We start from the raw sequence: 12,599 nt of genomic DNA, 5'->3' as shown, positions 1-12,599 counted from the left end.
CTCAGAGGTGTACGGCCGTAGCAGGTGGTTGACAAGAGTAGACCTCGAACATCGGGGTTTTTCTCAGATCGGAGGTCTCGAGGTCGGTCGTCTTGAGGTCGGGCGTTCCGGGGTCGGACGCCGACTTCGGCCGTCCAGGGTCGGAGGTTGTGCGGCTTCTTAGGGGCACTTGCGTCATTTGGGGGAAAAAATCTTATTCCCCCCAACACTACCCTCCGACTTCCGAGTTCGAGCGGCTTGAGGGCTCGGACGTAGGAAGTAAAGTCCATTATTAAAGTTAGGGGGGCGCATTTCGTCCGCGCCCTTGCGCTTCTCGGAGTTTTTATGGCGAAACCTGCGCCCTTTGGCGCCCTGAGGTTGCTTTATTCAGCGAGCTTATGATGAAGCTCGTATCGTTACGCTTCTTGAAGCGGGGGTGGCGTCTCTTGAATCGCCAGGATTGCTTTGCGGCGGATTAATGATGGGGGTCCTCGAGCTCGTCGAGGCGGTGTCTCGATCCCGTAATCGAGACCCCTTGCTCATCAATGAGTGTGCCGTTACAGGGTCTAAAGCGGACATGCGGCACGACCTAAGGTCGGACGCTTCCGATTTCGTGTTACTGGATCATAATTCCGAGGAGGTGGAGGCCACATCGGGGCTCCACGTGTCCCAGATCTTATTAAATGAGGGGAGCGGGGGCGGCGCCCGCTCGTTCCTCAAGACGATTTGATTCTGCGGACCCATGATGAGGCCCCGAGGTCCGATAGGACAACGCTTCGATTTCGTACCCGATTTATTAATTCGGAGTGGATACGGTGCCTCGGCTTCCGAGGTCGACACGTGGCGCAACCCGGTCGGGGGATGGGGACCGACTCTGTTGATCTGGGCCGTCAGGGGGGTCTATATAAACCCCATGAATCTGCCCTAAAGGTCTTACTTGGCTGCCTCTCATTTTCGTTGTCTTCCTCCCTTGCTTTCTTCCTCAACCGAACTTCGTCGTTGGTGCCCGGAGCGATTTCCGGCGATGTCCAGTAGGTCCCTACCTTGTGATTGCTAGGGTTCCTCTTTCCTTCTTCTCCCCAGTTTTCATCCTCTGCTTTTAATTTTTATTTCGCTCTTCTGTGGGAATGGGTTTGGGTCCCGAGGAAGTAGGGTCGAGCCTGTCGGGGGAGGAGTTGGAGTTGATCCACTCCCGGTTCTTCTTCCAGCCCGGGTTTCGCCTTGAAACTGCGAGGCCGGGGGACAGGGTGACGCAGCCGCCCCCAGGTCGGATCGCGGTCTACCGCGAGACGCTCTGGGCTGGCCTGCGTTTTTCTGTTCACGAGTTTGTGAGCGACCTGCTGGCCGAGTACCAGCTCGTCCTGGTGCAGTTGGCTCCGAACTCGTGGAGGACCATAATCGGGTTCTTGTCCCTGTGCCTCGGGCATGGAATCCCGATCTCGGTAGGCCTTTTCCGCCGGTGTTTTTTGTTAAAGAAGAACCCGGCGGACGCAAGGTGGCTATACTTCGCCTTTCGGGGCGGTATGTCACTCTTTCAGGGCGCCCCTTCCTCGATTCATGAGTGGAAGGGGAAGTTTTTCTTCCTGGCGTCCGAGGCGCCTTGGGGGTTTGACCCGACATGGGGGCACCCTCGGTTGAAGGCCCTCAACAAGCTCTCCGAGCCCTCAAGGAGGGAGCTGAGGACCCTGGACTCTGTGCGAGCCCTCGGGAGGGGCAACGACCTGACCGAGCTCCTGCGGGAGGACGCCCTAGCAAGCGTGGGTCTGAGCTCGGCGCGCCCCGAGGGTAAGGGTGGTTACGTTACTTTCTTTCCTCGTTCTTTGCTTTTATTGCCACTGGCCTAACACTTAACGAAATTTTCGATTTCAGATATTCCCCATATGCCGACCAGCAACACATCACTTTTTTCTCGCCTGAGAAGGCGAGAGGCCGAGGCCGGGGGAGGCGTGCCCCCAGCCTCGGAAGAGGGCGAGGACGGACGGCGCTTCTTCGTCGGCCGGGATGAGTGGCCCCGAGGCGGGGGCCTCCACAGCTGTCCCGAGGCGGGCGCGGGTCGCCATTGTGGCGGGTCCATCGGCGGCCCCTCCTTGTCCTGCCCCAATTGCCCAGCGGGAGGGGCCGTCTGCGATCCGGCTGCAGCGCCCAGGGCCCGAGCCGACTCGGGGCCCCGAAGCGAGCGGCTCCGGGACCTCGGGCTCGGGCGTGCCGGGCCCTTCCCGGGTCTTCCAGGAGGAGTCAGCCGAGCCGGGCTCCCCTATTCCCGAGGGGAGCTCGGCCATCTATGATGCCGAGGTCGCACGCTCCGTGTTACGGCGCGCGATGCTTCCAGCGGACCGGGCCGAGTTCCGGAACATTTCGCTGGAGGAGGTCGTTGGCAGTGCTTACTGCAACACCGCCCGGGTAAGCTTCCTTCTTAATTTCCTTGAGTTACTAGCGAACTTATGTGCTTTCCAACTCACAATAGCTTCGTTTCTTTCTTTTCAGCATATTCTCGAGCTCGACACCTTGGCGTTCATCGCCCATGGGTGTCGGGAAGAAGTCCGACAGCTCGGCCAGCAGCTGGAGCCGGCCAAGAAAAGAGTCGCCGAGCTGGAGGCGGCGTTGGCCGGGGCCGAGGCTCAAAGGGCGGCCACCGAGGCCGAGCGCCTTGCTATGGCGGGGGCGCTTGAAGAGGAAAGGGCTGCTCATGCCCTGACCAGGTCGGCCATGCGCGGTACGGAGGCGCGCTTGGGGGAGGTCCAGGCCGAGGTCGCGGCCCTCAAATATGAGGACGGGGTTTCCCGCCTCCGAATCGAGCAGCTTGAGGCCCGAGAGAGGAGGGCACTCGAGCGAGCTGAATATGCCGTGGAACTCTTCAAGGAGTCGCAAGAGTTCCGCGACATGTTGGAGGAGGAGACGGTGGACGGGTTCCTCCAGGGCTTCGAGAACTTCCGGCTGTAGATGCGTCGGTATTGCCCTCAGTACGACCTTTCGACGGTCCGTCCGAGGGAGGACCTGGGCTGGGGGTCCGACACAGAAGGCCTTCCTGCCATTTTGACATCCGAGGCGGGAATATACGAACAAGACCCCGCCGAGCCTTCGACGGGGGTGGCCGAGGCGGACGGCGTCATGGAGGCGGCTCCGGCGGCCAGGGCGGACGCCGTCCCGGAAGCGGTACCTGAGGCCCCTGCCCCCGACCCCGAGCCTGTGCCGGCTGAAGATCCCGAGATCATCAACGTGCCAGACGACCCCGCGGACGTTGCTCCCGCTGCTTAGGACTTAGCGTATTTTTTTCTTTTTTCATTGTATCCGGGGTCGGCTTTTAAATGGTCGACCTCCAATTTTGTAATCGGCCTTCCAGCCTTTTGTCAATGAAAAAATACTTTTGTCATTCTGTGCTCGTTCCACCCTTTCTTGTCGTGAATGTGGCTAGAGCCTTAGCTAATCGCCTCGACGACCTCTGACTCCGTATTTTGATTTTCGGGCTGTTTAACGAAGGTGCCCCTTCTTTCTGAGTTGTGCTTTGGCCTTCTCGGATTTCAGTCATTCCGACCAGAGGGGGCCCCGAGCTTGGGTTTCTAGCAAATTTCTCTAAGTCCCATAACTCGGATCTTTGAATCGCGAAAGTCGTCGCGTTCGGCCTTCGGAGAAATCCCAAGGCATTGAGGTCGGGCCTTAGCCCTTCAAATAAGACCGGACTAGGTCTGTGCATGCTGCTATTCGGGGAGTTTGGTCGGGTTTCCGAACTCAACTCCGAACCCCTCGTAGGGAGCGCGGGCTAATAAACAAGTTATTGCCGAATGTTTTCATAGTTATCGTTCTCGGACTCTGCCGAGGTTTCGGTAAGCAAGGCTGGGATTTCCAAAGGTTGCCTTGGTCTTTGTGTTTGGCTGGTATACTCGCGGCCGGGACCACTTTCTCAGCTAAACATCGGAGTTTACGTAGGGGAACCGAGTTGGACCCTAATCTGTGGAGACTTTGTACAAATTGTGGAGACTTGGCGGACGGAGCACGCATAATGTAGTTAGGAGGTCGGCCTTAAGCCGACCTATCGGAGAAGCCCGGCTTTGGGGCGAGATAAGACTCCAACATTGGATGAGATTCCGTCCAACAGTACGTAGATAAAATTTGACAAGGAGGGCGTCTAGTTAGATGTACCTCTTGCATTCTCGGAGTTATGCTTCGCATGGTGGAGTAGGTTGCCTCCCTTCCTCGTCGACCTCCGGAGTCATTTTTGACTTTAGGGGGGGGCTCGGACTTCTCACGGACCCAACGGCGCCCGTCGAGGTTGAGAGGATTTGGGGAGGCTTTATTGATTTATAGCTCTTTGCGAGGTCAAGGGAGGTTGAGACCCTATGGTCGGACCTCGGGGCGTCCCAACCTTGGTTGAGGAGCCTTGTGTCAGGTCGGCGGGCTTGGAGACACTTTGCTGACCTGTGATGCACCCCGAGATCGAGGGAGTTTGGGACTCTTCGGTCGATTCTCGGGGCCTCCCGACCTTAGTCGAGGGATCATTCGTCAGGTCGGTGGGTCTGGGCACGCTCTACCGACCTGCGACGCTTCTCGAGGTCGAGGGAGTCTGGTTCTCTGCGGTCGACACTCGGGGCATCCCAACCTTAGTCGAGAAATCGTTCGTCAGGAGATCGGGGATCGTCGACCGCTCCCGGGGGTCCACTTTGTGGCGCCCCGGGTGGAACCACCCTTTCCACCCCTCACGGCTTCTTTCCGAGGTCGAGGGAGTCTGGTTCTCTACGGTCGACCCTCGGGGCATCCCGACCTTAGTCGAGGGATCATTCGTCAGGTCGGTGGGTCTGGGCACGCTCTACCGACCTGCGACGCTTCCCGAGGTCGAGGGAGTCTGGAACTCTACGGTCGACACTCGGGGCATCCCGACCTTAGTCGAGGAGTCGTTCGTCAGGGGATCGAGGATCGTCGACCGCTCTCGGGGGTCCACTTTGTGGCGCCCCGGGTGGAACCACCCTTTCCACCCCTCACGGCTTCTTCCCGAGGTCGAGGGAGTCTGGTTCTCTACGGTCGACCCTCGGGGCATCCCGACCTTAGTCGAGGGAACGCTCGCTTCGGGGATCGGAGATCGTCGACCGCTCCCGGGGGTCCACTTTGTGGCGCCCCGAGTGGAGCCACCCTTTCCACCCCTCACGGCTTCTTCCCGAGGTCGAGGGAGTCTGGTTCTCTACGGTCGACCCTCGGGGCATCCCGACCTTAGTTGAGGGATTCTTGCGTCAAGCCGATGTTTCATCGTCCTGCGATACTTCTCGAGATCGAGGGAGTTTGGGACTCTACGGTCGAGCCTCGAGGCATCCCGATTTTGGCCGGAGAATCTGAGGATCACAGACGACCCAACGTTAGAAGAGAGTTACAGCCATCAAGATGAGAGAATTATTTGTAAAAAAGGAACTGAGTCCATTGTCCTGATTGTTTTGAACTCCTAGGGGTTTCACTGGTAGTACATTCGTAGATTCTCGGAGTTCCAGCTTCGCGGGATCAGGGTCCCCTCTAGGGACTTCAATTTGTACGCCCCTGGTCGTTGCACCCGGGCGATCTGATACGGCCCTTCCCAATTTGGGGCGAGCTTTCCTTGCTCGGTCGGTCGAGAAGCCTCGGCTCTCCTGATGACGAGGTCCCCCACTTTGAAGAGCTTGGGCTTGACTCTAGAGTTGTAGTATTGGGCTGTTCGCTGTTGGTACCTCGCCATGCGGACCCGGGCGACCTCTCTTGTCTCTTCGACGAGGTCCAAGTTACTCCTGAGCTGGGAAGAATTGGTGTCGGGGTCGTAATACTCCACCCTTGAAGAAGGCAGGCCGATCTCCAACGGGATGACGACCTCAGTGCCGTATGCTAGGTTGAAGGGGGTCTCTCCCGTGGGCAGTCGGAACGTGGTCCGATATGCCCAAAGGACATTGTACAAGTCCTCGACCCACTGTCCTTTGGACCGATCAAGCCTAGCCTTGAGTCCCTGCAAAATAGTGCGGTTAGTCACCTCAGTTTCTCCGTTTGTCTGGGGGTGAGCGACCGAGGTGAAGCGGTGATCAATGCCGAGCTCGGAGTAAAATTTCCTGAAATGAACATTGTCAAATTGTCGACCATTGTCAGATATAAGGATACGGGGTAGTCCGAATCTGCAGATTATGGACTTCCACACGAAGTCCCGCATCTTTTGCTCGGTGATCCGGGCGACGGGTTCGGCCTCGACCCATTTGGTGAAGTAGTCGATGGAGACGACCAGGAACTTTCTCTGTCCGGTGGCCAGGGGAAAGGGCCCCAGGATGTCGATCCCCCATTGGGCAAACGGCCAGGGGGCGATGATGGAGGTCAGCAAAGCTGAAGGGCGGCGCTGAATATTGGCGTTTCGTTGGCACCGATCGCACTTTCGGACGAAATCTGTTGCATCCTTCTGGAGTGTGGGCCAATAATATCCTTGTCGCAGGACCTTATGGGCTAATGCCCGACCCCCCAGGTGATTTCCGCAAATCCCTTCATGGACCTCTCGGAGGGCATAGTCCGCCTCGGAGGGGCGGAGGCATCTGAAAAGGGGAGAAGTAAATGATCGCCGGTAGAGTCTATTCTCGTATAAGACATACCGGGGGGCCTGGCGCTTGATTCGGCGAGCCTCCGTCTCGTCGTGAGGTAGGGTTCCGCCCTGAAGGTAGCAGACGAGCCCATCGATCCAGCTTGGCTCGGAGTCGATGCACATGGTGGGCTCGGGTTCCTCCGTGCTGGGGATCCGAAGATACTCGAGCGCTGTTCTCTTGGGAAGCTCGCTCATGCGGGAGGTTGCCAATTTGGATAGCTGGTCTGCCCTGAGGTTCTCCGCTCTGGGAATGTACTGAATATTGAAAGAATTCAGGGCAGATATGAGCTCCCGCACCTTTTAGAGATACTTTTGCATGGATGGCTCTTTAGCTCCGAAATCTCCTTGGATCTGGTTCACTACCAGCTGGGAGTCGCTGAAGGCCGTCAGGTCTTCCACTTTTAGTTCTTTCGCCAGCTTGAGCCCGGCGATGAGAGCCTCATACTCGGCCTCATTGTTCGAGGCCGGGAATTCGAGGCGCAAAGCTTGCTCGGCCACCACTCCGTCTGGACTGGTGAGGATAAGTCCGGCCCCGCTGCCCCCCGAGGTCGAAGACCCGTCCGAGTGCAGGACCCATGGCTGCCTCGGAACCTCCTCCACGGATTCGGGTGGCCGCTCGGGGTCGTCCGGAAGGGTGCACTCCACGATGAAGTCGGCGAGTATCTGAGCTTTGATAGCCGGCCTGGGCCGATATTCGAGGTCGAATTCTCCGAGCTCGACCGCCCATTTGGCGATCCTCCCTGCACGATCCGACCTCTGCAATATTTGCTTCATAGGCTGGTCGGTCAATATAGCTATCGTGTGGGCTTGGAAGTAAGGCCTGAGTCTCCGAGCCGAGATGATGAGAGCGAAGATGGTCTTCTCAAGTTTAGAATATCGGGTCTCAGCATCCCTGAGAACCCGGCTGGTGTAATAGACCGGCTTTTGGAGCTTGTCCTCTTCCCGGACGAGGATAGAGCTCACTGCAGCTGGGGAGACGGCCAAATATAAGTAAAGGATCTCGCCTTTCTGGGGCTTGGTGAGCAGTGGGGGAGAGGCCAGAAGGCTCCGAAGCTCTTCAAAGGCCTGCTGGCATTCTTCTGTCCACCGGAAGTCTTTCGGCCGTTTGAGGCTCTTGAAGAAGGGGAGGCAGCGCTCGGCTAACCGAGAGACGAACCTTCCCAGGGCGGCAACCCGCCCCGCGAGCCGTTGCACCTCCTTAACTGTCTTTGGAGGCGACATCTCTTGCAGTGCCCGGATTTTCTCCGGGTTGGCTTCAATTCCGCGCTGGGTCACTATGAAACCCAGGAACTTGCCCGAGGTGACCCCGAACTTCGCCGGGTTGAGCTTCATTTGGTATCTCCTGAGCTTGGCGAATGTTTCGTTGAGATCGGCTATGTGGTGTTCCGCCGCTCGGCTCTTCACCAGCATGTCGTCCACATAGACTTCCATGTTCCGGCCGATCTGGTCTTTAAAAATTTGGCTGACCAGTCTCTGATAGGTGGCCCCATCGTTTTTCAGGCCAAAGGGCATCACCTTGTAGCAGTAGGTGCCCTTGTCGGTGATGAAGGCCGTCTTTTCCTCGTCTTCTGGCGCCATTCGAATTTGATTGTACCCTGAAAAGGCGTCCATAAAAGTTAGCAGCTGGTGTCCTGAAGTGGAGTCGACGAGCTGGTCGATGCTCGGGAGGGGGAAGCTGTCTTTCGGGCAGGCCTTGTTTAGGTCGGTGTAGTCCACGCACATACGCCACTTCCCGTTGGCCTTCTTTACGAGGACTACGTTGGCGAGCCAATCCGGGTAGGAGACCTCCCGGATGAAGCCGGCCCCGAGGAGTTTGTCCACCTCCTCAGCCGCAGCTCGTTGTCGTTCCGGGGCAGAGCCTCTTTTCTTCTGCTTTACAGGCCTGCTGGTTGGCCTCACCTGGAGTCGGTGGACCATGACCTCAGGGTCAATTCCTGGCACGTCCGCGGGCGACCAGGCGAAGACGTCAGCGTTGTCCCGCAGGAAGCTGACGAGGCGATCCCTCTCGTGGGCACCGAGGCCGGAGCCGACCTGCACGGTTAGCTCGGAAAAATTTTCTTGTAGTGGGATTTGAATAAGGAGCTCACCGGGCTCTACTTGCTTCTTCCAGAGGGTGTCCCTCGCATCGAGGGTTTCTATGGGCAGCGAAGGGCCCATCGGGTGGTCCGGCGCCTCGGTCGGTTGCTTTGCTGTGTGGGCTGCCATGTAGCATTGCTTGGCGATCAGCTGGTCTCCGCGGACCTCGCCTACTCCTTGGCCGGTGGGGAACCGCACGAGCAAATGGCGAGTTGAAACCACGGCTCGAAGGGCGTTTAGCCCAGAGCGCCCAAGGATGGCGTTATAGACTGAGGGCAGACGGACCACCAGGAAGTCCATCCTCACGGTGCTCTCCCGGGGGGCGAGGCCGACTGTGACAAGGAAGCTAGCCTCACCTTCAACCGGGACCGCATCTCCGGTAAACCCAACCAACGGGGCATTGACTCTCCGGAAATACCCTTCTGTCACTCCCATATTTTGGTAGGCATGATAATACAAAATGTTGGCTGAGCTTCCATTGTCAACTAGGACACGCTTTACATCAAACCTGTTTACAATCATAGAGATGACCACAGCGTCATCATGAGGGGTTTCGACCCCTTCTAAGTCCTCGTCCGAGAACGAGATGACTTCATCAGTACGTGGGCGCTTCGGGGGTGCTCCCTGGGCGGCTGTTCCTGTCGAGGCCCGCCCAATCATGTTGATGGTACCGGCGATGGGCCTGTTGTCGCCCGGATTTTCGGTTGGTGCGACATTCTCCGCCGGCCTCCTTTCCTCATGTCAGTTCCTCACGAACCGGTTGAGTACTCCCCGTCGGATGAGCGCTTCTATCTCGTCCCGGAGTTGGAAGCAGTCCTCCGTGTTGTGCCCGCGATCCCGGTGGAAGCGGCAATACTTCCTGGGATTTTGGGGGAATCCCGTGTCTCGCATGGGGGGCGGGGGTCGGAAGAAGTCCCGACCCTCGATTTCTATCAGGATTTCAGCCCGGGGAGCGTTGACGGGTGTATAGTTCTCGTACTTCCCCGGGTACGTCCGAGGCCGTGGTAGGGACCTCGGTCGAGGAGGGGTCCTCTGCTGAGGTCGCCTCTGCTGTCGGGGCGGACTTCTCAGTCTGGGGAGACTCTTCTCTCGGCGGGGAGACCGGCTCCTTTGCCGGCCGCGCTCCTCGCGGCGCTTCTTCCGCTTCTTCGAGGCGGGCTCGATTGCTCCCCGCCTGGAGGCGACTGCCTCCTCGGCCTTGGCATACTTCCGGGCTCGGGCCAACATTTCGGTGAAGTTGGCCGGGAAGCTCTTCTCTATGGAGAAGAGGAATCGGTAGGAGCGAACCCCAGTCTTCAGAGCCGACATGGCTATCGACTGGTCTAGCTCGCGAACCTCCCACATAGCGGCGGTGAAGCGATCCAGGTACTCCTTGAGGGACTCCCCCTCTTTCTGTTTGATGTCGAGGAGGGAGTCTGACGTCCGTTGCTGGCGCCGGCTGGCAGCGAAGTTGGTAGCGAACTGCCTGCCGAGTTGCTCAAAAGAGGACACCGTATTCGGCTTCAGTCCCGAAAACCAAAGCCGAGCGGTCCCTCGGAGGGTTGCTGGGAAGGCCTTGCAGAGTATGGCCTCTGAGGACCCTTGTAGGGCCATGAGAGCCCGATAGCTCTCCAGGTGGTCGAGAGGGTCAGTCGTCCCGCTGTAGGGTTCCACTTGAGGCATTTTGAACCTCGCGGGAACCGGCTCATCCTCGATCTGGAGGGAAAAGGGGGACTTGGTAGTGAACTCAAAGTCTCCCTCTTGTCTTGCCTTCTTGCTGTGGAGCGCCGCAATCTGGCGCTCCAGATACTCAACTTTCCGGTCGAGCTCCCCCATCCGTGGAATTGTCGCTGTGGTTTGCGCCGGCTCACGGTGGTCTGGGGCTGACTGCGCCTCAGAAAGTTGGGGCCTCCGGTCGAAACCTTCTCCCGGTAACTCCCTCCAGGGAGAAGCTCGTTCTCCGTTGTTGGCTCTGGAGGAGCCATGTAAGTTTTGGCTTGGGAAAACCGGGCCGTTGGAGAGACACTCCGGCGGGGCCTGGGCCCGTGGGGGGAGCGTAGGTAAGGCTTCCTCGCGCCGCAGATCCTGAACGGCGGCGGCCAGGGCCTGGACTTGCTGTACCAGGGCGTCGAACTGTTCCGGCTGGATCTGAGGAGCTGGGTCAGTTGGAGTTGGAGAATTTTGGACAAAGTGTCCAGGGCTTTGCGGGGGACGCCGGGAGACGTTAGAGGCTCCCTTACTTCTCAATTTCATGACTGCTACTCGGGCCCTTCCTCTAGCGCCAACTGTTGCTGGAAATTGGACCCGGGGGCAATCTTCGGTCGAGGGAGAGGGAGCGGCGAGTCACCACGGCGGGGCGGCGACCGGTCGGCGGGCGGCGTCCTCCGTCTGGTGTGGTCGGAGAGAAGGAGCAGCTGGTCCTCGTGGTGAGGCGGCGATCCGTCAGCTGGTGGCGTCCTCCGTCTGAGTGCCTGCACACGAACCGGTGGCCGGGTTTTCCGGCGCCGGCCCTCCGACGCTCAAGTCAGGGAGGGGGCAAATAGTGAAAAGAGAGATAAACAGTGTCTGTAGAGTGTATCCATCTTCCAACCCCCTCCTGAGAGGCCAAGGCTCCCTTTTATAGCCGGGGGTCGGTTTACCTGCGATGTAACAGGGCGAAGCCGTAGTACGGCTCGGCATGTCGTTCAGGTCGGCGCACGGTCAGGCGAATCATTGCACTGATGTCGGCGGTGAGGGCGTCGTACAACCCGAACTAGCACGCTACCAGGCGAATTATTGCATTGATGTCGGCAGTGAGGGCGTCGTACAACCCGAACTAGCACGCTACCAGGCGAATTATTGCATTGGTGTCGGAGGTATGGCCGAGATCAGAGACTTATCATAGTCGACTAGACTCTGCTGGGCTAATTTGCCGTGGAGAGCTGAGGGTCCGTAGATGACAGGAGCCATGCGCATTAATTGTGGAGTAAGCCGGAGATCCGCATTTATTGTGGAGTAAGCCGGAGATCCGCATTTATTATGGAGTAAGCCGGAGATCCGCATTTATTGTGGAGTAAGCCGGAGATCCGCATTAATTGTGGAGTAAGCCGGAGATCCGCATTTATTGTGGAGTAAGCCGGAGGGTTATAGCGGCCATGCGCAATAAATGCCAGAGGGGCGTCAGGATATGGTCCTCGGCCGGACCTCAGAGGTGTACGGCCGTAGCAGGTGGTTGACAAGAGTAGACCTCGAACATCGGGGTTTTTCTCAGATCGGAGGTCTCGAGGTCGGTCGTCTTGAGGTCGGGCGTTCCGGGGTCGGACGCCGACTTCGGCCGTCCAGAGTCGGAGGTTGTGCGGCTTCTTAGGGGCACTTGCGTCATTTGGGGGAAAAAATCTTATTCCCCCCAACAGATCGCATCCCAAGCCCATATTCTCAGCTTCTCATCTCAAATCTCTGTACATGCCAAACCAAATTTCTTAAGCTTTTAAATTTGTTTTAGCATCTAAGATTGACACCCACTAGACCATACCATTGGCGGATGCTACAATTACTTCTAAACCAAATCATGCTTTCGGAAACAATGCTTATACTGCCACAACCTTAACCTTTTATCAAAGATTTAATGTTATATAATGGCTCGCAGAATATACGAAATGGCTCGATATGATATGTCAAAACAACAGTGCAGTGCACTAGGTTGATTATATATCAAGCGGAAACAATCCAGTACTTTGTATAGATAATGGCTCGATATGATTATGTTCATCAACACAGGCTGCCTCAAGCGAGTGCGACTCTGTTCTGCATGAAATGCTCCCGTCCTTGATACACATGCAAATAATCCGTGTCCCAGGGCCCATGCACTGCAACGGTGGGGAGAAAATACGAACCGGATCTCTCTGCCTCTGCTGCAGCTCATAGGCAAAACAGCAAGGAGAACCCTGTGTAACAGAGAATCTGCACTCCCAATTTTAGCAGCTTCCATTGAGCTGCGTTCCATCACCTTCCAGACATC

The sequence above is a fragment of the Phoenix dactylifera genome, unplaced genomic scaffold, assembly GCF_009389715.1.
Source record: "Phoenix dactylifera cultivar Barhee BC4 unplaced genomic scaffold, palm_55x_up_171113_PBpolish2nd_filt_p 000388F, whole genome shotgun sequence".
Classification (NCBI taxonomy): domain Eukaryota; kingdom Viridiplantae; phylum Streptophyta; class Magnoliopsida; order Arecales; family Arecaceae; genus Phoenix; species Phoenix dactylifera.
The sequence above is the reverse complement of the archived record's forward strand: the minus strand, read 5'-3'. Positions refer to the sequence as shown.